The sequence below is a fragment of the Anas acuta genome, chromosome 11 (assembly GCF_963932015.1).
Source record: "Anas acuta chromosome 11, bAnaAcu1.1, whole genome shotgun sequence".
NCBI lineage: Eukaryota > Metazoa > Chordata > Aves > Anseriformes > Anatidae > Anas > Anas acuta.
In genome coordinates this window covers 15,150,292-15,177,912 of record NC_088989.1, presented here as the reverse complement: position 1 = coordinate 15,177,912, position 27,621 = coordinate 15,150,292, and the positions used below count along the sequence as shown (strand labels likewise).

Here is a 27,621-nt window from a genome sequence, read left to right as displayed (position 1 = left end):
ATTCTTCCATGCTCTTGCTATAAGCTTTCAGAGGCTTTCTGTTGAGAGACTGACGACATTTCCATTGAAATGAACTGATGTTGTGACAGGACGGGTGGGAAGGAGGGGATTCAGAGGTGCACATGGCCGGCTTTCTGCTAGAAGGAGGCCGTTCTGCCACTGAAGCAGTGACAAAAATGAGTTGTCAGAGTCTACTTTATCAGCCTGATCCCCAGAGTTGTGGGCTGACTTTTTGGGGTGGGGGTGGGGAGGGGAGAAGAGAACTTAAGCTGTTCCAAGTCATCAGTTTTCAAATTTCACTTCTTTTCCTTTTAATTTGTAGTCTCTAATGTCTCAGAGACCACAGAAGCAATTTGCCATTCTCCCTAAAATACTATATGCAATACAAATGACTTGGGCACATTTGATAAAGATGCTTTTTCCTTTCAGATGTTCTGAGTGAATCCATTTGAAAGATAATTGTGCTTGTAATATAGAAGATGCTCAGGTGCTGAAGGGCAAGCTAATGAGATGCAGTGAGGGTTGCTTTTCTGTACTCAGCTTCATAAAAGCACTCATTTGATCAATGCAATCTATTCCTGTGAAAGTAACCCACAGTGGGTGGGCATGGGGAGCTGGAAGAGGGAATCTAACAAACTTAATGTGATTTAGGTAGCAAGAGGGGTAATACGGAGGGAATTTCTTCTGACAGTTCTCTCCATCTCAATCATTTTGTTTTCCCACATCTCAGCAATGTGCTCTCTTTCCCCTCATTACAGCCTCTTACCTTGAGTGGGATTTCAGGACTTAAAATGCACCAGCACTTTTAAAGAGAAGGTACTGCTTAAGAAGCAAGCAAGGTGCAGAAAGCACGACACTTTAAATTATAATTCTCACCCTTTAACATTGAGCAACAACCTCAAAAATGTCTGAGGAGCCATCATGTCCTTATGTTCCACGCTCACCTCCATCCATGAAGGACCGTGTTTCTCATGCAGCGAGGACAGGACAGCATCCATACCGGAGGTTTGAATCTACCTTTGGTTTTACACTCATGATTTTTGACTTGGAAACATCTACAGCAGTTGATTTGGGAAGCGGATCACTCAGGGAGCAGTGGATCAGCTGAGCAAGGAGGAGCACGTACGTATCTGGTCCAACATCACTCCCACACAGTGCAGGGATATAACTTACCTTGAAAACTTGTGGTGAGCTCTGCATGAGGAGGCTATAAAGAGTTAAAGATTTTGTTTTGGATCTCCAAGGCACACTGGAAGCCAAGTTCTTAAAAAAGTAGTTTAATTTGTTGCCATTATATTTGCCAGATGTATGACCTCACTCAACTTTTAGCAACGGTTCTTTGTGCCCAGAATGGCCCCCTGGGGAAGCAGGCTGTGCCTGAAGGCTGCTGCAAATGGCTTTTTGGCTGCTACGAGCATGGAGCATGTTAAACATAAGCGTGATATGCGAAAAAGTAAGAATCCTCAAGCACTGCCCACTTTCCTTCCTGTCTGGGAGCTGGAATTGGACAGATACTGCAGTTTAGTTCATAACTGAATAAGCAAAAGCAGCAGAACACTGTGGTATTGGCTCTTCTGGCTGGGAAATGAGATGGCCAGGAGAATCCTCTGCCTGCATAGCAGTACACGTGTCTGCCAGCTAACTAGAAAATAAAATCCATCTATGATCAAAGTAGCCAGGCTTAAACCAGCCAGCCTCTTGGTATGGATCACTTATTATCTAATGGCTTTGAAGATCTACTCTTGAGCAAAATGTTTCCTGAAACACAAGTGACTAGGAGGGGAGGAAAACAAATCATTTGCAGAGGTCTGTTGCTTGTGATGTGGAAGTGGAGCTACATTTCTTTCCTTGCTTTTAGAAATGGTTCATCTCCCAGTACAGTGCAAGTTCTCAAATTGTGCAACCTGATCAGCGGTAGCTTCGAGAAGGAAATGTGATGGGAAGAATGTCCACCTATTGATGCTCATCTGTGTACTTAGCCTGGGTTTAGCCTGCTTTTGGAAGTTTTACATGTGTCTCTGGGATCTTTGTCCAGCTCTGTGAGAGAACCACCATCGGAGACAAACACCATTCTTCAATCCAAGAACAACTGGGGATGTTCTGGCAGAGGGTATTTCATCGCCTGTTTAGCAGCAACTGAGACAGACTGGGTGACCACTCTTTGAGACCATTAATTTGCCATCTCTGAAGAAGTCTTTTCCCACTGACCACCTTTAGGTTTTTATCCTCACTCCAGCCTTTCCCCCTCAATACCCCAATACAGCTGGAACCCCACCAAATGTTGTCACCAAACAGGCTAAATGGGCACCGTGACCCCGTGCCAAAAACCTGCCATGTCTATTTTTCACCATTTCTGCTCCCTGTGGGCATCATCTACACAGCCAGTAACTTGCTGCTGTCCTCTGGACCCCTGTCAAGTCGAGGTCATGTTCTGCGTGCTGTGAGGCTTTCAGACAGCCATTGGGATGGTTTTGCAGCAGATGCCCAACATGTAGTAGCACAAAAGCCGATCTCACTGACTCTGAGAGCTTGCTGTGTGCAGTGTGTGTGGTTGGTGGCAGCTGCTCTTTCAGCTGATGACTGCAAGGGTTAAGCTGAGCAGTTGCCTGGATGGAGCTCTTGAATTGCTTCACTTCCCTTTATCCACTCCCTCTATGAGTATTTATGTAGCAGCTGTCTGGGAGCTGTTCCACCCAGACTTCCCCTCGTGTGGGCCTACAAAAACACACAGTTTTGGGCAAAGTTTCCATTGTCACCTTTACACGGGCCAGCTGAAAGTCAGAGCCAGCCTTTGGTGCTTGAAACACGCAAATCATCTGAATGGGGGAGAAACTTCCCTGCTCAGCTGAAACAGGCAGATTTTGCGGGCCCTCTCAGCTTCTGAGGGTGCTGAGCTCCATCAGGTCCTGCAAGGAGGAGAAACTCCTTGTAACGTGATAAGGGCCGGGGGGTGGTGGTTGCTTCTCCCCTTCTGTGAATCCACTCTGCCACGTGTAGCTGCTTGGTCCGTGCAGTCAGGAAGGCTGCCTCCGGGGTTAGCAGCCAGATGGTTTTCATCCCATGAAAGCCTAGAAATATCCTTTTTCCTTCCATCTCCTCTGAAAGACTGTTGCTTTCGTCCTGTGGCATTAGACATGTCTTTGTGTTTCGGTGTCCTCTGATGCAGGCGTGTGGCTGGGGAAGGCTCTTGCTGCACGTTGGGCTCACCAGGTAAGAGCTTTCTCCAGGAGTCAGGGACTAACACTGCCCTGGTTTCTTGCGAGCAGGCAGTGCAGCCAAAATAGGGGTGCCGGTGCCGTTGTGCAAGCTCTGAATGCTGTTCCCATGCACTAATTGTGGCTGAGGCGGACGCGTGTGACAGCTCACCCACCACCTACGAATCGGTGGCCCAGGAGCAGAGGAAACTCAGCAGAGCCCGCGGGTCCGAAAAGTTTCATCTGGCTTAATCACAGATCCTTGGATAGATGTGGGGAAAGAGAGGGCAGGCTTTGGTTTTGCAGCTGTGCATCAGTTTCACTTCTGTGGCGTTTCGTCCGTCTTGCATCTGCCGGTGGTGGTGGTGACAGAGTTTAAGAAACCAAACCCCGAGGCAGCTTCAAATTCAGCTAATGCAGTCAGGTCAAGAGGGCGATTGGATTTGGATTCTGCTTTTGAGGTCTTAGGGAAAGGCTGCATTTAACTTGGAGAAGCTTTGCAAAGCTCCTCTTCTGTTCATTGTCTGTTTCTGTGGCTTTTCACACTGTCAGTGCAGTCCCTGGTAGGGTGATGTTTTTATAATGCAGAGATGGAGCAAGGCACGGGGCTGGGGTGGAGATGGCAGCATCGTGCTCAGACTTCTCCCCAGGTATCTCCCTGGTTGTGGTCCCCAGCAGCGCTGGCACAGCTGGAGAGCAGCTGGCTAAAATAAACCCATAGGGAGCAGGGGATGTACGGGAACAAAAGCACTTGAAATGAGCCCAGTGGCAGACTAAGATCTCGTGTGCGTGGCGGAGAGGCAGGGTTTGGGAGAGCTCCAGCTGCACTTGTCATGGAGCCGATCTCTTCAGTCCCAAGCCCAGGGAGAGCAGCACAGCAGTGACAAAATGCTGCGGGTGCTTCCACAGCTGGCTGTGCCTCCCCCTAGCAGAAACCCCACAGGGGAGCTCTCAGCTCCGTATTAAGCCTCGTTGTCCACACACACGGCCCCCTCCCCACCCCGCTGACTTTCTGTGTTAAGACACAAACATGCTCAGGGTGTTTGAGCATCTCACTCCGGTTCCTGGGAAGCGTTTTCTTGTGAGAAATGAGGGCTACAAACCTGCAGGCCTGGAGACCAAGACCCCTCAAGGTGACCTGCTGGAATACGGCTGCACCTGCGTGCTGCTAAGTTGATTAAGAAATATCTTTAATGCTACTTCATCTTCTGCTTAAAGATCAATGCCTGCCTGCTGGCTTAATTTTTTTGTAGATCCTGTTGGTTTCCTCAGGGAGAGGTTATTGGGCTTGTGTCTTTACGTGATGTATTTCTTTCCTTTGCTCTATTATTTATGAAATCAATAGGCCTTAAAAAGGAACATTTGCTGCAAAGTGTCTGGAGCAAGGTGTGCTTAATGAGAATATGAAAACATGCCTGCTGGCACGGCCTTCCCCATCAGCCAAGCATCTGTGCCAGAGGGGAGCTCACCTGAGCACAAAGGAGTGGTTTGTCCATGAGCTCGGTGCCTGGACAGCGACCCAGGGGATGGGGGCAGAAGCAGAAATTGTGGCCTGAGTGCCTGTGGGGCATGCAGGGAAGCAGCAGGAATAGGATGGGAATAGGATTGGTCTTCTGAATTTGGCAGCCCCGGTGGGAGAGGGGAGGCATGATCCAGACCCGGTGCTCCTGAGGATGCTGGAGATTCTTGAGCTGCCTTTCTCCAGTGCTGTGCTGGCGGCATTGAACTCGCAGTGGTCCGTAGGGCTGCGTAATCTGATTTTTGGAGGGCCAACCCTGTACAGCACCCTGCACAAGATGGAACAAAGCTCATCTAAGCCGTGACTGTCCAGGCTGTAATTTCCTAATGCACCTGCAACAGCCCATGTGTTTGCCGGGTGGGATGCCACAGGTCCCTTTAACTTTAGTGTCCCGAGCCCCAAACTGACCGTCAGCTTTCCCAGCCGTGGCTTTCCCTCAGCTGTTGCAGCTGCACTGCTGTGAGAGAAGGGGTCTGAAACTTCAGCTTGGCTTGGGCACGGTCACGAGCTGGTGTTGGCAAGAGCCAGCTGTTAACCATGCTCTGTTTTTTTTTAAAGGAACTAAAACCACCAGAAGAAACAGCTTCTGAGCCAGCCAGTGTATAGAGTGCGTTTAATACCTGCTCAGGATGCAGATAGAGGCATCTCCTGCAGGACCAGGAGGAGCTTGGGGATGAACTTGCCCCGTATTTCTACCAGGTAGTAAATTGAGGAATCTGGGCACCGGGTAATAAACCACTCCAACTTGAAATGTTGAAGAGAAGTAATGAGGGTGGAGTGGGGAGCAGCACCTGGGGGAAACCCCAGCTCAGTGCTGCTCCCCGCTGCGGGATTTCTCCCTGATTGCATCTCCAGACAGAGCTGCAGAGCTCTGTGCCAACAACCCCTCCGGCGCCCACGTCCCCAGGAACGATTGCCTGGTTGCAGATACCTCCATCACCTCCCCAGCGCGGCAAAAGGCAGCGGAGGTCGATGCTGGCTAATTCAGAGATGACTTGATGTTCCCATGCTGCGAGTGAGGATTCGGCCACAGCAACCAGCTCTGCAGGGCTCTGGTGCGTGGCCAGCTCTTTTGCCACCTCTGAAAATTTGTTGCCTCAATTAACTGCCTGCTTTGCCTACGCTACTGCTAACCTTGCTGCCCGCTTGTTAACAAATGCAGCAACGTTTAAGGTAGTGAAATGCTTGATGGAAGGCTTGAGGTTGGTGCTGAATCAATCCCTGTGCTGGGAATGGATCCACTTGCTTTATTTCAAGAAACGAAGTGAGCAGGTCTCTGGCTCTGCTCCCTTTTTCTCACCCGTCAGGTGGCGACGCTTCATTTCCCTGCGGCTGGTGGGTTTCCCTGTGCTCCCTGCCCTTTGCTCTGAGCAAACTTGTCTCAGAGGTTACATTCTTCACTCCAATTACCCCGCCTCATTACCAGGCTTCCTTTGTTGCCAGGTCTCAGAGGAGAAGCGAAGATTAAAGCGAGCAGAGGTGATTATATTTAATAGCGATGAAAATTGGCGTGGTGGTTGGGGGCTGTTTCCCTTCCCTCGCTTCCACCTCTTGACGTTTGGAGGCAGCTTGAAATCGCATGCGACCATCTCACCCAGCTCCACCGCTGGGAGGAGAGAGCCAGTGGCGAGTTTTCCCAGTGTTTGTGTTATCTGGACTTTCCATCCTGGCCCCAGTGCTCAGGAGAGTAGCTTCCCCCCCTTCTCTTTTTAAATAAAAAGGGTGTCTGTATATCTAACAGCCTCCCTCTTTTTTTCCCCTCTCAACCTGTCTTGGGTTTAATAGGAGGTGTCACCTTAGGTCTTTAGACCATGCCAGCTGTGACAGCACCGTACCTTTGACTACTTGTTTGTCAAAGTAAATGTAAGCACATGCTGTGGCCGTGTCAGACACCTCTTTAAAAGTGTTAAGCATGATCCTTATCCCAGTGTTTAATGCCCCATCCCATCCTCAAGCTAAGCCGTGATTTGCCCATGGGGACAAATGCCAGGACTCAGTCCTCTCCTTTTCCTTCCAGCAAGGCTCCACCAAAAGGCATCGCTGACCCTCACCGTCTGTCGCACCAGCGAGGAGAGGATGGAGCTGAAGGATCCCTGAACAGGCAGGTCAGAGTGAGACAGCCCTTGACTGAGGGGGCTTGTTGGCCATCAGACTTCCATCACCAGACTGCAAAGGCTGCCTGCCCCGAGCGTGTTCATCTCCTAACACAGAAAAAAAAATAAATCAGTGGGGTGGGGAAATGCAGACGGGTGCAGAGAGCAAGACTTATTATGGAGCTAATAACCCCCAGGGGAGTTCTGCAAGGGAGAGGCACAAACAGCAAGTGCTGTGTGTCCCCAGAGCTGATTATTGAGCAAAACATAAAAAGGGCAAACGGCTTTCCCCCCTGGGAAAGCATCCCATGGCAGCTGAAAGCTATCCTGGCTTTCCACAAGCCATGGAGTGCCATGGGGTTTTGGTGAGCTGTAGTTTTAGCTGGTGAAGAGTTGTAGCCTGCACAGCTCCAGGCTCCTCTGCTCAGCTGTGGCTCTTGGGACCGCGCAGGACGTGTACGGGATTCCAGACCCACCAGACTGCAGCGCTGGCCAAAGGTGATGGAGAAACGGTGCTCCTGGTCCTTCCAGCTCCTGTCCGCTGCAGGATGGAGTCAGAGAGTGGTGTACCCAAGAGAAAGGATCTTGTTGGTCTGAGTTTATATACAGCCTAGAGCAGGAGAGTTTCTGGTTTGAAGATGTGAGCTGGGGCTGTGACGTGCTGTAGGAGCATGGCACAGCTGGCTCTAGGAGTTGTCTGAGCCAGCCTGCAGAGAAGCTTTTGGAGGCTTTGCAGGCTTTTTCATGACTCCCTGCACACGTGTTGAGGATGAGCAGCAAGGACGGGCACTCAGGATGACTGGTCTGGTCTTTAGTATTTACAAAATGAAATCATCTTCCTCTCTCTTTCGCTCCTTTTTCAGGCACTACATTAATATGTGCCCTGCATAGGCCACACCTTTTCCTAAGATCTCTTTCCCACCAACACTCCTTGTTTCATCCAGTGAGAAACTGTATGTGGTTTAACTATTTAACAAAGGTTACTCTTTATTTTATTTCTTGCTCTTGCTCATTTTCAGGCTGTATGGAAATTGGTCTTAAAAATGTTTACATCGATTCTTCTGAAGTCGATTCCTTGGCACTCTGACCATGACTGCTATAATCCGTCTGTGTCTATCTGCATTGGTTTAGCTAATAAATCAGCTGAAATCCCTGAGGTTCATTGAAACTAGCCCCCGTATCCAAATGATTTTTTTTTTTGCAAGGGACTTAACCCATCCCCATTGCACAGAGCCTGCAGTGAAGTTCTGGCTAGGGACTTTCTAGCTGTTGAGCTAGAGGACTTCAATGCCTTTTTCCCTCTGAGCCTTTTCTTTCCTTGAATTTGCATCTTGGCTGGACACAAAGCTGCTTCGTGTCCCTGCAGGACAAATTGCACGTTGTCCCTGCAGCTGATAGCGTTCAGATGGGTCCTGGCACATTTTAAGCAACATGTGGTGGTGCTGAGCAAAGTGGGAGAGAAGCGTGCTGTTCCCAGGAGGTTCTGTGTTTAATTTTGTGGTCTTTGTTCCTATCCTGAGCAGGGACGAATTCAATCAGCCAGCATAGCCCATCGATGAGCTACCATGTCACAGAGTGATGATGTGCTCAAAAGCTCACCACCCTCTGGTGCGACAACCAGGTTAAGTCAGGAAAAACAGTTCTGGGAAACAGTAGGGCTTGTCCATGGGGCTTGGTTTTGGTTTGCCTCTATGTACTGGGCTGTGGCCTCTGCTGAGAAGCAAGCCTGGCTAAATCATATTTCTCAGCATACCCTTTTGTGTGCATTTGTGGACTTGCAGGTTCTGCAGCTGGACCTGACAAAGCAGGGCTGGAGGGAAGACCACGTACTGCCTTTTTGTGCTGATACGTGGGTCTCACCAGTGAGCCAGCCTACCCCAAAAAGTCTGCGATGGTGCTGAAACCAGTCTTCCAGCTGGGGATCCTTCACAGAGCTCCCCACGACCCTGCTGGTAGGTGTCTCAGCATCACATAGCACCACACAGGGGGTGTCTCATGTAATCATGGCGTTGTGCTAACGTCTCGGAGGTCTTAGCTGGGGCTCCGTGAGGTGGGAGTGGTAATACCCAAACCACTCCCCATGGACAGGGATCCTGACTTTCTGGAAGGTACGGTGACTTGCTTAAGACCATGTAACCCAGCTCTGGCTACATGCAGTCACACTACAGCCTCCAGCTTGGATGCACAGACCCACAGTTTCTTTAAGCTGGGTGGCATGGGTGCTGCTGGCACTGGAAGTGCAGCATGACCAGACCATCTGGCTGTTCTGCCACAGTCTCAGCTGACTTTTGCAGCTCTGCTACAACATATGAACTGGTGAAAGGCTGAGCCAAGATCGGCATCTGTGTTCTTACTCCATTTGGCCACGCCATCCCGTACTATCCTTATTGTAATTGCCTTCTGGAAGACACCATGGTGTTTGGGCAATGGATGGAGACGTGGTGCTTCAGGGAGAGTTTGGTTTGGGTCTGGACTCCCTGTCTTGAGCTGGAGCTGGTGAGCTGAGCCCTGAAGATCCAGGTCATTTCCTCCTATAGGTTAGGATAATATTTCTATCAATGTGTGGATGTAAAAGTCAAAACCGAGTGAGCAGGACCTGCTGAGCAGAGGAAATTCTGAAAGACCTGCAAATGTCTGAAAGCTACGAAGCAGTCCATGCTGTGGATGTGGGTGATGTTCTCCTCTCTTCTGTCCAAGAGGCGGAAATGATGGTCAAGATTGGGGTTGCAGAGAGTGAGCTGTTCTCGGAGGCTGCAGAACAACATCCTGTGTGATCACAAAATTGCTCAAGTTTTGGTACGGGTTGCTTGAGTGCAGGCAAGCTCAGGTCCCAGCACTGAGGAGGTACCAGTGAGCAGGAACAGGGCACTGTGTGAAGGCTGCTGGACACAGCCAAAGGCATTTATGCCTTCCTCTACCCTTCCTTCCTTCAAAAAGGGAAAGTAGACGGGCTTTTGCTACATCAGGCCAAAAAGGAACAAAGCCTTGTGGAAATGGTCCCGATCCTGATCTATTATAAACCCCGATGGAGTTGTGTCTGCCTTTATATTCTGCATCAGCAGTGGCGGAAGGAGAAGAGCCAAATGAGAAGCTGGTGTTTGGTAAACAGCTGGTGTGTGGTTTCCCCTCGTGCTGCGCAGTGTTTTAAAGGAGAACCATTTGCTGTTGCTAAACAGGGCGCAAACATGCATTGCTTTAAATCTGCTGGTGCCTGGAGCTCTGCTGTGTAGTGAGTTGCCTAATGCACAGTGGGGAAATCACCTTTCAAACCCAACGCAGACAGCATACGCTGATGGGATAGCCACGTGCTGGTGACGGGATCGGTGCTGGTTAGTTGTGTTACGCCTCCAGCCCTGAGTTGCACAAAGGGGATTGCTCAGGCAGTTTTATTTCCTCCTCTAAGACGCTTGGGGTGACACCCTCTCTTTCACCATGTCTTGGGGTGTCATGCCCTCTCCCCAGGGCATGAGGAGAGTCCCATGCAATAGGTGGGAGAAGGACCAAGAGGTCTGGCTGGCCACTGGGGAGCAGGAGGATTTAGGAGGTGCATGGAATGGAGTCTACAAAAATTGTTTGTGCTCAACACTTTCCATGATTTTGACTTGCTCATGGGTAAGTGTTTGCTCATCCACCATAGGGAAGAAATAGTTTGCTAAAGCAGCCCCAGGACTATGAACTCCATCCAAATCAAAGGCAGATGATGTTGGTCAAGCATTGTGCATATGTATCTGCCCTTCGTTGTGCCCCACAGCTGTGGTTCCTGTCTTGAGTGCAGTGCCCGGGGGTCGGTGGGGCTCTGCAAACACTGACTGCGTGGAGGGATGGGTCTTCATGTGATGTGGCTGGAGCACCCAGGGCTGAGCAGGGACAGGGCTTTGGTAGCTTCAGATCAGGTCCCTGTGCTGATTGTGGAGGCAGATAGAGCTGCATGGCAGGCATCAGCAGGAGGTGGTTATAGCTTCCCTTATCTACATGCTCTCTCTTATCTAAATGTCCTCAATTGGGTCTGCTGCAAACAAAGCTTCAGGGGTTGAGTAGAAATAAATTTACTGCTGGGGTGTGAATGGGTTAGCAGCAGATGTCTGGCTGTGAAGAAGAGCTTGCAATGGCTGGTCTGTGGTGCATGATGTTTGTGGAAAGCCTCGGCCTGACAATTTCAACGATTCACTTCACCGAGCAGAACGTGGCAGGAAGAATGTGGTGAACAACGGGACAGGAGTGTGGTCCTTCGGCTTTGCCCTGGTTTTCTGGAAGTGATCTGCAGTGTTAGGAGACACTCAACTGGCCTGAGCTCTCAGGGACAGGAGCCTGGTTTTGCTGCAACGAGCCTGTCCTCTCCAGCCGGCTTGGTCCAGGACAGATGTCTGGTTTGCTGAAAGCCCACATAATACTTCTGTATAAACTCATTTTGAGTGGCGTGTTTCAGAGCCCTCAAGGTTTCTGTCATTGAATATTATGACACAGCTGGATAAAATCTTCTCTCAGCTCCCTGGGTGCAGAAGCGCTGGGCACATCATGGTCATGCAAGCTCCATCAGGAACCGAGGTGGTCAGAAAGAAATATTGCCTGGTAGGTGCTTGAGGAACTTGGTTAAAGACAATGATATCCTGAAAGACCAGGTTCAAACTGCTGCTTTCATGCTGAGCACGTGAGACGAGAGCAGTGGACAACAGGAGTTTCTCCTGACCACCTCAGCTGGGTCCTTGAGGTTCAATCTTTCCGTGCCCTGGCAGTAAGATCCTCACACTTCGCTGTTATTGATCGTCTGGTCGTGCCCAGGAGCACTGTTGGATCAATGAAAAAAATGACAGCTCTCAGAAATGTGTCATACCCGCTGCAGGTGTTAAATGAAATACCCCTCCATCAGGAAGGCGCCTGAGGAAGTGTTAAAAGTTCGGGTTATACACAAAAATTTCCCTCTTCCTGGACCCAGATGGGTTGTGGGCAGTGCCAGGACACGTAGCCCACTGGGCAAAGGAGAGCTAGTAATGTGGTGGAAAGAGTTACACTATTGCTTGCCCTGATTAGTTTTCTTTCCTAATTTCCCCCAGATTTTGACATGTGTGGACAGAAGAGCACTGTGAAACTTTGCTGTACAAAGTGCCTTCAGATTCCAGCTGACTCTCGATCTGATTGAAATGCTTTGGGGCAGGGGGAGTAATCAGTCACTGTTAGTCTGAAATAATTTTGAACTGTAAGTGAGGTGTAATATGCACAATCAGAAGTCAGAAAATTGACATTTGGGAAAAAAAAAATCAAAGGATATTTTTAATGACAGAGAGAAAATGATTTGTCTTTTTTTGAATACATCTTCCTTACATCTTTCTTTTTTCTTTTTTGGAATACGTTTTTCTTATCGGTTGTTCTTAGCCTTCCAAAAATTGCAAATGCTTTTGTAGTTGTTGAAGCCTAACAGAAGGCTTCCCATCGGAAAGCACTGGGGAAAATTTTTATTTCCAAAGGTGGAAATTGAGGATGCGTTTTTTCAGTGGGAAGCATATTTTGTTGAAACCCATGAAGGTAAGGGACAATAAATACTGAATGATCAAGCCACTGGATATCAGAACTCACTTCTAAATTGTCAGGAAGGAGAAGGATCTTTTAAACCACGCACCCTGGCTTGGCGAAACCCTTGCTGTGACGTTACCTGCTTCGGCAACGCCATCTGCACGCTTCTGCTCCAGCCTCGGGTGACAAAAGGACACGTTGCTTCAGGGGCCTTCCCTTCCAAGGGATGTGGCCCTACACCATGAGCACTGCGGGCTGCTGTGACCCTGGGGCTGGCAAGGGAGCTGAAGAAGATTCAGCCAGGGGCTCTCTGCTAGCACACCAGTAGGCTGTGAGGACAGCCAAATGCGCTTGCTGCAGAGCAGCATTTTGGGTGCTGGGGCTTGTCTTCTCCCATGGGCCCCTCTGACACGTTCCCTTGTGTAGGAGATGATCTTTGTTAGCTGTGGGCCTGGTACAACGGCTGCTGGGAGGAGGGAGGAGTTCTGAGGTCCTGTGGGACCCTGGCTTTAGCAGTCCATCACCAGCTCCTTCCCGTCAAAGGCATCGTGTGGATTTCTGGGAAGGATGCAGGAAGAACTTGATGCCACTCACAAGTCTGTGGCATCACGCCCAGCATCAGCAAGATAAAAACAAGGCACGGACCCCAGCGATTCCAGCCTGCCCGCCAGGATTTCCTTCTGCCCTGATACGAACTGATGGAGCTGATAACCAGGGAGCGAGTTTCAGGTAGCCGAGCAAACAGTTGCCTTCCTGTCACACACACAGGCTGTTTGTTCAGACTGTACAGGGAACTGCAGAAATCATCACTGGAATTTTTCTACATCAGTTTTGGTTTGTCTGAAGTCTGGGGCCTCAGCTCCTTCAGGTGACTAGCAGATCACTAAAGGCTGCACAGCGCTGTTAAGATTAATACTTGCTGAGAGCTTCAGTAGACCCTGCAAGGGAAGGTCCCTTTTGAAGGACAGTGTGTGGCTGGGCCTCCTGCTGGGGGCATCTCCAGGAACAGGGAAGGGGCCCTGGCCTGGAGTCAGAGCTCTGGCGCTGGGGACAAGCGCAGTGAAGAGGTTGTGTCCCCTGCTGGGGTTTGAGATGTGACCGTGCACCCCTGCACAGCTCTGAAATGTCAGCGGTGAACAATTTACCAGCTGTGTTGGACGTGATGTCCCCACTTATCACTTGGTCCCCTCTGTTTCCACTGCTTGTCCCTTACCTTTCTCTCAGCCTGATTCTTCTCTTTCCCCACATGTTCCCCTCTGCGGTTGCTGCTCTCTCCCCCTCCCCAGTTTTCCACACCTGCTCTGTAGCCTTTTTCTTAGTTTTGGGTTTGTTTTTTCCCCTGTGGAATTGATCCCTGAAGCAGTGCTCTTCTCTTGTATTTACCTATCCTCATTCAAGTGGTCCTTTCATCCTCATTGCTTTCTTCCCTTCCCTCTATGGGAAAGACAGACGCTCAGGTTTTGCTTTATCACTTGCTTAAGACAAGAGCGGAGAGCTTGTCCTGGTGTGATCCTGTGACACATGGAACGTGCACAAACGGAGCAACCAAAGTATTCATTGCCAAAGTAACCAGGGAAATGGAGAACGCCTGCATGACTCAAGCCCTTTTGGTGGCGGTCCCAAAGGACTCCATACAGGAAAAAAATAATCTCTGGTTTAGCAGGGACTTTTCCTCCCTGTTTGAGGCTGGGCAGTGCTGTAGGAGCGTGCCCTCGTGTGCTAGCGGGGAATTCTTGCCCCAGGGCATTGGGTCCCCAGCGCAGGGAGAAGAAACCTTGTGCCCATCACAGCCACAAAGAGAGGGCCAAAGCAGCTTGGCACATGGTGTAGGGGAGATAACAGGCAGGATGTAATCATGGTTGCTTTTCATGTTGGAAAGGAGGGTGATCCATCGCTGTCTGACTTTTCAAGGACAGATATTTTCTGCTTTGGGGCCTTGGAGGAAGAGGGTGAAGACCCAGGAGGAGCTCTGCCAGCGAGAGCTGGTCCCCTGGCTCTGCCAGCAGCCCCCACCGGGGTCGGGCACTGTCCATCCCCGCAGGGATGGCCCCAGCTCTCTGCTCAGCCCCAGCCACTGCTGCAGGGTTTGGGTGTCCTGGGGCATCCCACACCTCAGCACCCCTCTGCTGGCCGCAGCTGGTCCTTTACTTTGTGTCTTCTTCTCTCTAGGTGTGTGATTAGTGAATGAGATCGTTTCCCAGGAAATCTCTTCTGGGTAAGCCAGCCCTCTGCAGCGCAGTCTGTATTTTGTAGGATTGATGCATCGTGCGCTTTTCTCTCTTGCTAATTCAAGCCAGCACATACAAATAACGCTGCTTCTATATGCCCAGGTCCTGGCCACGCTCAAAGCCTCTTCTCGCTGTGACTCACTCATGGGCAAACCCTGGAGAAAGTCTATGTGGTAATTCAGTTGCAGGTCCCATCTTTTTCTCACAGCCCTGTGGTCAACAGGCTTTGTCAGATGGGCTCTGGCAAGGAGCAAGTTCCTCTGGGCAGGAGGCTTGCATCAGCCCAGTGCCTGCTGCTGCCCCTCCTGCCCTGCCCTGCCCTGCCCGAGGGGTGCTGCCCTCCTGGGGAGGAGAGGAGGGGATTTGTTCCCCCTGCTGGGTCTCTGTGGAGGAGCCTGTTAAAAGGAAGTTTGTGCATCATAGCTTTTTTTCTTTTATTTATTTTTTTCTTTTGTCTTTATGTCTTGAAGCTTGGTACAGCTTTTTGTGGGGGTAAATTTTGTTGGCTGAATTTTTTTGTAGCTTAAAAAATGTTCATTTTTCTGTTATCCTCTTTCCTCCCGTCTTTCCTTTCTGTATCCTCCTTTTTATACTTAAAACCTCAAAATAAAGAAAAATATGTATTTTAGGAAAAAAATACAGAAGACTGAAGAGTGGAATCTGATTTGCTGAATAAATAGTCCCAGGCTCAGAAAGGCCTCAGTTATTTTATTTTTTCAAAGCAGCTGGTGGACTACTAGCTTGGTTTGCTGCTATAAATACTGGTCAGGTTCTTTCAACTCTTCTGAAGGCAAATGAGAAGCAGTTGCCAGGTTTGCTTGGTATTGCATGTCTTGGATGATGAAAGGGCCAAAGCAAGTGGAAGATCTGTAATTGCGAGCGGGGTGCTCAGCCGTGTGGTCTGGGAGCCCGAGCTGCTGGGTGCAGCAGCGAGGAGGCACGCGCTTGATGTGGGATCTACCTTCACCACGCTTTCTACCTGCCAAACCCCAGCCTGGGAGATAAATAACTCTGGCTGGCTCCAGCACGGGCTGTTAAAAGCGCTCCTGCCCAGACAGAGAAATCGACCTCGGTGAGGTGGCGCCGGGCGCACCTCCAGGCCAGCTCCTGCCAGGGCTGAGGGGCCTGGAGCCCCGGCGTGGTGCTGCCGTGCCTTCCTGTGCTTCCAGGGGCAGGCTGTGGGACCGGGCCTGCTGCCTCTGGGGAAAAAAAACCTCCCTTTTGGGCTTCTCTCCAGCCCTGCCCAGCACGGGGCTTGAGCACAGGCCAGAGGAGATAAGCTCGGCCTTCATGGGTCCGACCGGAAGCATCTCGGCACATCGTCCTGCTGCCAACAGACACTCTGAGGGATGCTGTGGGGTTAAGAGAAGAACCCAGGCATGCGTAGACCTGTCCTTCCCCTGCACGCAGCCCTTAGCAAGCCGTGAGTTAAGCTGCACTTCTCAAGCTGGATGGTTCCTGATCCTTCACTGGCCAAAGCCTTGAAGGAACCAAGTGCTTGAGAATAGTTTTGTGAACAAGAAACAGCCAAGAACATAACATCACTTAACTTACCCTTACACTAATGACTTTCTGGCGGAGCCAATTAAGCAGGTGCATTGATAATGACACGGTTAGAGCTGCATTGCTACCGAGAGAAACATCAGGTGGCCACTGAACCTCCTGGGGTACGCGCCATTGGTGCTGTGCCAGGGCTCAGACAGCTGTGAAATCTTCTCATCCCCCACCTGAGAGGGTTTTTCTGCTGATTATTTGTCTGTTTAATTTCTATTTTAGTGACTTGACCAAGGGGGTCCTCCTGCAGCACTGCCTCCCGTGTGTGTCCAGCCGTGCCACAGCGCAACCCCGGAGCACCACAGCTCTCATGGCAACAGCAGCGTGCAGCTGCTTCCCTGTGTGTGCAGGCAGGAGAGGAGTTTTCTGAGGTAAGAGCGCAAACAACTGGCAGAGCAGCCAGTTTTGGCTCGGGAAAAGCAGGTTTTCCAGTGGCTAGGGATGCGTTTTGTGCCATGCTAGAAGTGCTAATGATGATGGTTCGAGTAAGATTGGATCTTGGGATCTTGTTTTGCTCTGGCAAGATGTCTTACAAACTTGTCTTAGGAGCTAAATTTAAAGGGTGATTGTCCAGAAAGGGCTACAGAGCAGGTCTCTGAAGTCTCTGCCTGTCCTATGGGCATTAACATCGTTTGTGTGTTTTCTTAGAAGTGGTTTTAAGGGTTACTGTGGGATCCAGTCTCAGCCTGGAGTCTGCTCCTGGGACAGCTGCTTTTCAAGGGCAGAACGCGAGCAGCCAGGCTGTAGGCAGAGCTCATGCACAGCCCTTGAACTTGAGCTCCTGAGAGCAAGAGCTGGGCAGGACTATGCTTTGCCTGGGCCAGTGATGAAGATGAAGCCATGCTCCTTCATTTGCCGTGGTCAGACCAGAGCTGATCTGCTAGCTCTCAGCAGGGTCATTAGCATCCTTCAAGCTGACTTTGAGGAAAAATGAAAGTTTTATTTGCTCTGCAAATCCCAGTCTGTGCAGCTCTCCCTCCATCGCTCTTTCACCATGTCTTTGCTTGGGCAAGCAGGGTGCCACCTTCTTTTGTGGTAGACCTAAGGATCCTTGGAGCAAAGGACCCTGTGCCCTCCGTGCACATACCAGGGGCTACATGGCTTGGCAAATGATGCCCTTGCAGCATCCTGATGTCTCCTTCTCTGGAGCATGTGTTGCAGTCCAAAGGTGTCCATTTGGTATCTCTGGAAGCCTCTTCTAAGCAAGGCTATGATGGGACTGCTGCTTGTAGTTGTATTTGATGGCAGGTCCAACTTGACTCTCCCTGGATAATTCAGTAGGGGATTTGGAAGTATGCTTTCTACTTAATACCTAAATCATACAGAAGACTGGTGGGATTTAGGTGCTGTGTGACTTTTGGAGGACTGAGCATCTGAGCTGTCCTGAAGTGGGAGTGGGGACAGCAACGGGAAATTGCTGCTTTCTGAGGGCACCAAATGCATCTCAGCGAGGTTTCTTTGGTCTTTCCCCACTCTAACATCAAAGGAGGCTGCTGGTGGAAATAAATGAAGACCTCATCGTGGGAGAGTGGCAGAAGCCCTGGCCAAGGGAAACTTGCCTGCTTGGCTCCTATCGGGCTGGCAGAGCTGGCTCATCCCAGCGCGAAGCATGCAGCTGCGTTAACCTGTCCCTGGGCAGCATAATTACAGGAGGAGGATGGGACTGATGGCTTACAGAGAGAGCTGGAAACTGGGGCATGCAGTGGTGGGGTATCACTGCTCAAGGGAGGTCTCAGGGAAGGATTCATGAGTAGGGAAAAAAAAAAGTCAAGGGTACTGGCAAATGCCACAGCGGTTTGTAGCCTGCATGTGCATTTTTGGGTAGTGCACCAACTTGCCCAGCCTGTGAAACGCTGGGGGCAGCTGCAGCATCTCCCTTGCAGCAGGTTCAGAGCATCCTCTTGGCTCAGCAGAGCCTGGCTGGCTCTCAGCAGTCTGTCACCCAAGCATGAAATTCCTTCTCTGGAAGTGTAGTATTCATGCAGGAGACACATTTATTAGGAGGCCGTCTGCTCCCTGCTTTGGCATGAGAGTTGGTGCTGTTACCTCTGGAATTTGGTTGAAAATCATTTGGTGTTTAGGTGTGTTTGGTTTGCAGGAGCTTGGAGGCTCCTTAAAGGACATCTCTAAAGCATGTTTTACTACACACAACCTTCATGGTACATGTGTTCTCTCTGTAGGTCCAGGGCATGTGAGGAGACCTTCTTCCAAAACTTCCTTGGCCAGCCAAATAAATAGAGCCAGCCAGCCACAAATGGCCATGCTCACAAACATCTCCTCCCTTGTTGGCAGAGCATCTGCAAACAGATCTGCAATTGTCTTGGATTTGGTCACGATGGAAAGTTGCTAAGCGAAAGTTTATTCACAAGTTGCACTTTCTCCTGGGTTTGGAAGTCAAATGACCAACTTGCAGCTTTGCTGCGGTCGGTGACGCGGCCTTGGTCCCCAGCCTGAAGGAATGCCACTTGTCTCCTAGCTGGAGATGGGGAGGAGAGAAGCTAAATCTGACACTGGAGAGTCATAAACCCACGTGATGAGTTTCAGCTGCTACTGAAACTTGGTGGCATGAATGTGAACGCAAAGAGGTACACTACTTATTTTTAAATCGCTTCTTGAATATTTCCACCACCAATATGGTTCCAGTGCTAATACGCAGTCTTCAGGTATCAATAAGTTTTGGCAACTTTTCTAGAGCATGAGGAGCCAGAGTCTCTGCAATCCAGCTTTTTTTTTTTTTTTTTTTTTTTTCCAATAAGTTTCCCCCTTCTGCTGTGGAAATAAGAAAGTAGAGCATGAAGATGCTAAAAAGACTAAAATGTCTTGCTCATTCTGTCGTTCAGAAATGAAACACTTAGTTTCTTCCTTTTTCGTAAATGTTTTCCAATGATTTCAACTTTTTTTTTTTTTTAATTTGTCACTGAAATAAAGAAAAGGAAAAAAGGCGGAGAAGTGATGAAAAGGCCAAATGTTTCATTTTCCAGCTAAATTCTTAAGAGGTTTGTAAAGAATGAAGTGCCTCGTGCTGACTTCTGGAATAAGGAAGAGAAATTCCACTTTTTTGTGTGTGTTCCATTGCCACTTTTGAAATAATTCATCCCACCTCAATTAAAACATTAAACCTGGAAACTATGGAGGATGGTGAGTGCAGATGGGCACTTTTGCAGGAGGGATACTGGATGGATAAAACATTTTTGAAGGGCCCCGTGCAGATGTAGGGCTGTAAGGTCTTTCTTTGGGGGCAAAGAACTGCTTCTGCTCAGCAGCCAGTAAAACCACAGCAGGAGCTGCTGGGGTGGACGAGGAGGTCTGCAGCATCCCCTGTTCCCAGGGCTCACACCCTGGGTCCCACCATTCCCCAGGAGAGGCCTTCCCCTCTGCCTGGGTGTTTTGCTGGGTGCCAAAGGGACTGGAGAACCCCTCTGGAAGATGTTCATCACTGATGCCACCTCTCTCTCGTTTAAAGGAAGGCTTCTGCATCCACATGTGGGTCTCCGGGCTGTGCAAGTCTCCAGTGTGGGACCTTGACCCTGGATGGCAGCTTTGCTGAGCCCACAAACTCCTGGGTGTCTGTGGTACAGGCATGAGGAAGTCAAGCTCAACGAGAGCGCCTGCAGAACAGCAGCGGGGCTGAGCCAGGTGAGTCCCTCCTGCCTTTCCCAGGCGTTGTCCCACCAGTGTCACCCAGCTCTGTGTTGCGTTACTGGGAGCAAAGGATGCTCAGGCATCCCTACGGAAACACCACTGTCCTTTGGGCTGCAGATATTCAGCCCCTTTTGGCTTCCAGCAGAGAACAAACTCTGCTCAGCTGCCCGTCAGTGCTCAGCCTTGCTGGTCCTTGCATCCCGCTGCATGCCCCAGTGTCAGGTGCTCCCCAGGAGGCCAGCTGAGCAGAGGCAGCGTTTGCTGGTACCTTCCGAAGCCAGTTTTGTAGCAGAGGACCACTATTGTGTCTGCCTTCCTCAGCTGATGTCAGGGAGGAGGCACGTCGGGAGGGGATGACTTCACAGAGCTGTGCTGGGAATCGGCCACCCCCTCCCTGCAGCGAGGGCTGCTGGAAGGGAGCCCAGGCCAAGCGCTGCCAATTGTGTCTTCATCTTCGTACCCCGTTACAGGCAGTGTTTGCAAACACTGAGGCAATGCTGTTCAGGCAGGAGCCAGCCAGCTCTGTTGTTCACACAGCTTTCGGTCGCTGCTGAAGACCCAGGAGCCTCAAGGTGCTGTTCAGATGGAGGGCTGCAGCGGTGGCTTGGGTGGTCCCATAGGAGGGGAAGAGGTGTCTGCTGGAACACCAAAAATGCTTTAAAATGTTCTGTTCGCACTGGGAAGGAGGAGAAATGCAAAACAGATGGTTCTTATAAGCTGTCTGGTGTACACCAAAGGATGAAGGCAATTAATTAATTAATTTTACTAGCCCCATCAGATCAGTGTGGCTGATGGGGCTGCAGAGGGCAGCTGCCTCCCTTGCTTTGGTCCTCACTGTCCTGATCATCATGCCAGCCATCTGGAAACCCAGGGTCACGCTGGCATCCTGCAGTGCCTGGGATGAGAGATGGCTCCTCCTTGAAGTCAGGGTCAATAATCTGTGAAAATAATAATCATAGACTCACAGAATCATTAAGGCTGGGAAAGACCTCCAGGATCGTCTGGTCCAGCCATCACCCTACTACTACTGTCACTACTGTCTACTACTACTGTTGTTTTAATGCCAGTAATTACTGCATGCTTTCCTCTGCCCTGGTGACCACAGGATGTGAAGGACAGGACTAAGCAATTAGGAGAGGTGTCGGCTCCACTGCTTCTGCCCTGCCGAGGGACATGTCCCTGAGCTGCTTCTCCACCCAATGACGAGTGTTGGCAAATGCTCACCGGGTGTTGAGGCAGGAGACAGTGCAGTGGTAGCATCTGGGGGCCCCGGGATGCTCCTGGGACCTGTTGCTTCTTGCTGCGTAATGCATCATTGACATACTTGTGTGCAAATTTCCCTGTAGCCTGGGACTTGGATGGAAATGCATTGGATCATTACATCACGCTGCTGAGGAGTTATTCAAAGAAGGGAGATGGAAAATAATCAGGTGGGTGAAATGAAGTCTGGGCTATGCCCAGAGTGTCTGCCTGCCTTGAAACAATGCTGCAGTTTGCTGAGACTCTTGGACTTTGGAAAGGCCTGGAAAAGAGGAAGTTCTGCTCAAACCCTCTGGACTCGTACTTTCTCCTGGGCACCCTGGACTGAGATCTCAAGGAATCAGGAAGGAAGCTGTGCAGGAGAAAATCCCTTTTAGTCCAAAAGGAGGCACAGGGTGAGGCTGCATTGCAGGCAGCTGAGGGGGCTGCCCACAGCTGAGTTTCTGTCTTGCCTTCCGAGGACACGGGATAACTCCTGAGAGCTGGAACTGGTAATGTAGGAGCATCTCTTCTGGTGGTCAGGACTGCAGAGCAGCAGGCTAGTTGGTTGCAGGGGGGATTTCACACCAGAGCTTTATCCCACAGTTCCTCAAGAGCACAAATCCTGCAGTGGCATGAGGGGAGGGATAAGATACAGGTCTCCACAGTTTCCCTTTGAAGATGTTTGCAGACCTGGAGCAACTCCAAGGCTTCGGTCCACAGTGTCAGCCCCACACCATGCTGCACTGGTGTAGGGGATGCTGGGGCACCCACGTTTTGGCTGATGCTGTGAAGTTTCGGGAGTGATTTAGACCAGCACAGGCTTTGGGGTAGCTGTGGGGGGACAAGCTGTGGTACCTCGATGGGTGGAGTACCCCCAGCTCATGAGCACATTTCCTTCAGTGCTGCCTGCTCGTTCTGTGCACCTTGTTGCTAATGAGTCTCAGCATCCTACCTAGGGGATGGACAGACAGACAAACTCGATGCTGGCACGGCGCTAGCCAGGCTTCAGCCTGATGCAGTTATGCTCATCCACGAGAAGCTCACCAGGGCCAGGAGACTGAGAGACCGTCTCCCACAAAAGACACCGACAACAGCCAGTGTCTGGTTGCTTGGTGTTGCTGAAGTATCATTGATTTTTACCTTCTCCTCTCCGTAACCATGACACCGACACAGCAGCATGTCTGTGCTGGGGCAGAGGGAAGCGGAGCTGGCAGGGTGAGGCTGGATGGAGCAGCAGCAGCTTTTGGTGCAATGAAATGGTGTAAGAACTTGTTTTCCTCCTGTTTCACTACAGATTGCCTTCCACGTCTGCGTAATGAGATGTCAGAACAGGGGTTCCCCTTGTCTCTGTGCTCCTGTTTGGACCAGGCTGGGCTACAAATCCCCATCCCCTGTGTTCGGTTTGGTGACCCTGTCCCTCTGTGTGAGAGCAGGCATTTGGAGGAGCAAATCCTTGCCCAAAGGCTTTGTTACCTCCAAACCTCTCCAGGTGACATTTGGCAAGCCTGGTAGCACCTCCTCAGGCCACAACATCCTCTGTCTTCAGCTTGTCAGCTCCAAAATGTGTGTTGGCTTCACCACACGCTTAGCACCACTGACTGGTGTGTGCCCAAATATTAAGTAACTCACTGAGCTGGGGCCTAGCTCAGGCTGATGGGATTAGGACCATTTCTTTCCGCGTGGGTCACTGAGCGTGTTGGGAGGGATAATTTTATGAGATTCTGCTTTCTGTGACTCGAGGGAGGCGGAGCTGATAACCAAGAGAGGATTTGTTTGAAGTAAGGCAAAATACAAGTCTACAGCGATGTCTCGCTGGACCTGAAGACATCTTAAGTATTTTGGAGAGGACCAAAACTGACGCCAGGTGCTTGCCTATCACTGTCGGAAACAGAGGGAATATCTGGGAGTTGGAAGCCCGACTCCAGAGCTAGACCTCAGGTGCCTCCCTCTCAAGCACTGGGGAAGGAGCTGGGCAGCCCTGTGGGTGAGCAGCACGCTGGGTTTGGCAGCTCCCAGCAGATCACTTTAAATCCTGCCCCGCTTGCCCTTCGTGTCTGATTTTAACAGCATGACCGAATCCCTGCCAGCAGGGAAGCTGTGTTTGACTGGGGAGGTAGTAAGATGATTCGAACACAAGAGCTGATAGTTTCAAGTAACTAAAACTTAACCTCAGCACATAAAGCGTTATTGTCCTGCCACAGCAGTCCTCTGTCCGGGAGAGCACAGCTGCAGGGGAAATAAATGCTCCTCTTCTTTTTCTTTACCCTTTCTTTCTCTCTCTTTTTTTTTTTTTTTTTTCTTTCTCTTTCATTCTCTCTCTCTCTTGTCTGTTTAAAAATGGGGACCTCATATAGGTTTGCTGGCGTTAGCCAGCAGTGGGGCGTGGGTGCTGAGCTCTGAGGGAGCCGTGGTGCGGGGCACTGCAGGGCAAAGTCCCTTTAATCCTGGGAATTACATCCCAAGCAAATCCATTGATGGGTGTGGATTTAGTTGAGATCCAGGTCAAATCCTGGCCCCATTGAAGTTAAATGGGAGCTTTAGCCGCCGGTTGCAGAGGGATCAGGGCTGGGAGTGGAGCACATCTGCTCTGCCAGCCTCTGCATGCCCTTCCCCATGGGGTGATTGTGCAGCAGTTAGGATGTCTGCAGGCACCCCAGCTGAGCTTTCCCTCTCTGTCTCAGGATCAGCCACAGCTTTGCTCCTTTTCAAACCCCCATGAAACCTCACCGAGCAGCAACCACTGCTGATCCTTCAGCTCCTTCTCGAGACCATCTCCTGACACAGAAATGGCTTGTAGCCACGTGCAGGCAGCGTGAATGCCAGCTTCCACCAGCAGCTGTTTTGAACATCAAAGCATCTGAGGACACCTTTGCATCTTGGAAAAGTACTGCCATCACCGGCATTGCAGCAGGGCTGCCACGGAGCTGGGAAAAGCGCTTCCACGCAGGTTGTCCTTCCTCAATGTGTTATCAATGGGGTATGGGTGTGTGCGTATACATATGTATATACATATATATATATAAATAAAAATCTAAAAGGAAAAACCCAAAGCCCAAGCTGGTGTCACTAGGAGCAGACTCCACGCTTTCCACAGTGATGCAATGAAATGATATAAAAAAGTAAGTGTTTGAAATCTTGTTTTAGAAGCTCTTGTTCCTGGCCAAAGCTGATGAAGAAGCACTACTGGCAGCGTTATGGTGAGGAACACATGAAGATGCTCCAGCCCTGCAGGTTCTGCTGGTCCCCAGGTGCTGGGAGCTGCAGGCTCCTTCCCAGGCACTTCCAATGCACCCCGCAGGCCGCATTGCTCGACTCATGCAGCCGTGTCACTTTTCAGGCGGTTTAGACAGTGTTTATGAAGGTAAGAAGACTTTTCTTTTGTTTTTTTTTTTAAGGAACTCGCTATTTTCTTGAATTCCTCACCCATGCACGTCAGTGGGTCTCAGACCAGCTGGTTTTGGACGCACTCGGAAATCCCCGCAGGGACTGTTTTCTGGCAGGGCTGGGATGCGCTTCCTGCTGGTAGCTAGCCTACCGCAAAAACGTTTCTTTTTATTTAGTCGCATTTATTTATTTGTCCAAACACACAGCAGCCCAAGTGTGTATTTGTGTATGTGTGCTCAAATGTCTTCCAGAAGCCACTCCTACCACCCCTGCAAAATAGTTTGAGGATGATACAAGAACGATAAATATCTGGCCAAGGGGAATGTTTTGGAGTGAATGAACGGGAGTTGTGAATGGAGATGGCTGTGGCAGCACAGCACCGTGGTGGCAATGATTTCACCCAGCGTGGGACCGGGAGAGCAGAGGCAATGCCCCTGCATCCCCAGGGAGAGGCAAAGTCCAGGAGTGCTCAGTGAGGAAAGTCCCTCGCTCAAGCAAGACACTTCATGCCCCATTTTGTGCTGGCCTGGATTGAGGTCTGGGTTTGTGCTTAATTCTTCATCCTGAAATCCACGCTTAACTCAACGTGGGCTTGGAAAGGGGAAGCAGAGATTTGTAATCCATGGCAGGAATTAGCTGTGCTATTCATAAAGGCTTTCAGCTTAATCATGGAATATTTTTTTCTGATTCATAAGAAATTCTAGTACATGGGACTGAAATAACGTCACTTTATCATTAATACCCAGGGAAAGCCTCAGGGACTGTGTCCCTGTTAAAAGATGGTTTACATTTTAGTAAAATACTGACTGTATAGGTATGTTTCTAGACATGTTTCTTTTTCTTTTTTTCTTTTTTCTTTTTTTCTTTTTCTTTTTCTTTTTCTTTTTCTTTTTCTTTTTCTTTTTCTTTTTCTTTTTCTTTTTCTTTTTCTTTTTCTTTTTCTTTTTCTTTCTTTCTTTTTTTTCTTCCCCTTTGGTCTTGGGAGCTAGTAAAGGGTTTTTATTTATTTATTTATTTATTTATTTATTTTCAAGTGTCTTCGCTGCAAGCTATTCGAACTTCTCTGAGGGAATGTTTTTGCCATTACTACCGAGTTGGTGCTTTTTACAAGGATTAGAAAAAATGAAAGTTGAAATTAAATCCAGGAATAATCAAATCCAGTTTTGAAATCAATTCAAAACCCACACTTTTTTTGACAAAATGTCTCTTTGAAACCTCATGATGAACGGTCATCAACTCTTCAGATTCCCAGCCCAGCTCCAAATTATTTGCTCTCTGGGCAAGAAAATGCATGCAGCTGACCTGGGTGCTGAGCTCCCCTCAGCTGAGGTGTCCTGGCAGTGGAAGGGTTGCTTTTCAGACCAGTATTGGGTTCTCAGACAGAGGTATTGCATAGTGGGATAACGTCCTGGGGGCATCAGTACTTCCCCTGGTGCTTCGCTGTTGCTGTTAGCACACCCGTCTCACCCGTGCTACAGGAGGGGAGGCCGGACTCCGAGTCCAGGGATTTCTCCTCCTCACACTCCTCTCACAGGCACAGGGCACCCAGAGCCACAAACTGCTCTGCATCCCCCGAGTCATTTTCTCTGCTTTATGGGCCACCTCCTCCTTGGTCTTTTTTGGAATGTTTTGCTCAAAAATATTGCAGTGATGGGAAATGTTTTTGACAGACAGGAGATCCAGCCTTTTTTCATCGCATGCCCTCAGCACTAAGGCAGCTAGGGTTAGAAGACCCAAATATTTTCCAGATGATGCGCTCCTCATCTGCTGCTGCCGTGGGTGCTGGAGAGATGCAGGAGGACTTGCCTAGCAGCTGGTGGCAAACTGTTCTGCAGGCAGAGCCGTGAACCTGCCGCTTGTTCTTCTTGCCCAGGGCAGTGGAACAGTCTCCAGGCTTGGCAGAGGTTTGGGTTTTGGATTCTCAGGCCCGTGCATGACCCGCACGGCAAACCACCCAGCTTGATGGCTGAGCACGGGGCTCCACGGACCACTCCATGGACTCTTCCCTGGCCCCCATCTCTTCTTTATCACATTCACATCTCCTCTCAGGATGTCCCAGGACCCCACCACTCTTTGACTCGAATCTCCAGCTCTCCTGGGCTCCTTTCTTCTCTCTGCTGCCCATAATTAGGGAAATCTCAGACAATGGACCCATGTAGGAGTGGGAATGGTAGTTGATGTGGCTCAGGCTGGCTGGTAAAGGCTGCCACAAAGGACTCCACAAGGGCAAGGAATCTCTCTACGTGCACCTTGATCCCAGGGTGGAGTTTTTCCCACGTTGGATGGAAATAGCCTGATGTGGGAACGTGCTCGTTGCACTGAAGGGGTTAAAAGCCTGCTCCCTCCTCCTAGGCTGACCCTGGAAAATACCTCTCAGCCAGGGACTAAACGCAGGACAGAAACTAAGGCTCCTAGGATACCAGGATACAAATAACACAACTTGTTCCACAGGCAGTGGAAACCAGCAAAGCCGGGTTTCCTATGGTTGGTGTCATGGGGCAGAGTTTCGGGGAGGGCTTTCTCTGGCTGATAAAAGCCAAACATCGCGGGGCAGCAGTGGGATTCCTTCCTTCTTGCCAGCCACCAAACTTCACAAAATCTAAGTTCCTGTAATAACTGGGAGCCCCTGCTCAGCGTGGGGACAAGGTGGGGTTCCAAATTAAGCCCAGCAAGGACGTGCTTGTTGATTTGTTCCTCTTCAGGATCTGGTGGAGGCTCCTTTGCAACGCACTGGTGAGGAGGAGGATGACGAGGAGGAGGAGGGAGCTGCTGTGTCATCTCCCCGAGGGTGGCAGTGGGGCCACCAGTGTCCCCTTGCTCCCAGCACCCAGCGATGGGAGCAGCTCAGCCTGAATTCAGTCTGCTGTGAGCGATGGGGGGCCCATTCCTGTCCCCCCTGCCTGGGAAGGACTCGGCATGGATTGGACCCTCCCTGCTCTCCTGAGCCAAGACAGCTGAGATGCTTACGGCTCTGGTGTTCTCAACAACTTGCCCTGTGTTTTGGGGGGTGAGAAGAGTCATGGTGGCTAGGGGGCTGTTTTGTGAGCCGGGCACTTTACAGGAGGATGTCACAGGCTGAGGTGACCGCTTGCTGCGAATGCAACCAGATGTTACTGATGTGCTTTGCGAGACTAATGGGAAGGGAGGAGAGGGTCTTGATGTAAAGGGAACGAAGCTGGCAGATGACTGCGCCATCTATGCTCAGCCTTGTCTCAGCCTATTTATATAAATCATGTGAAACTCAAATTAGAATTTTA

General features: G+C 50.1%; 1 long non-coding RNA gene across 3 annotated transcripts; it reads left to right on the top strand.

Moving 5' to 3' along the window:
* Positions 1-269: 269 nt before the first annotated feature.
* LOC137862265 (uncharacterized) lies at positions 270-27,621 on the top strand. Of its 3 annotated transcripts, XR_011100154.1 has the most exons (7): positions 270-3,210; positions 6,731-6,818; positions 16,319-16,467; positions 18,277-18,681; positions 19,560-19,732; positions 21,085-23,927; positions 24,125-27,621. It is a non-coding gene; the product is annotated as an uncharacterized lncRNA (long non-coding RNA). The 3 variants fall into 3 exon arrangements; XR_011100155.1 differs by having other exon boundaries at positions 23,662-27,621; XR_011100153.1 differs by having other exon boundaries at positions 21,085-27,621.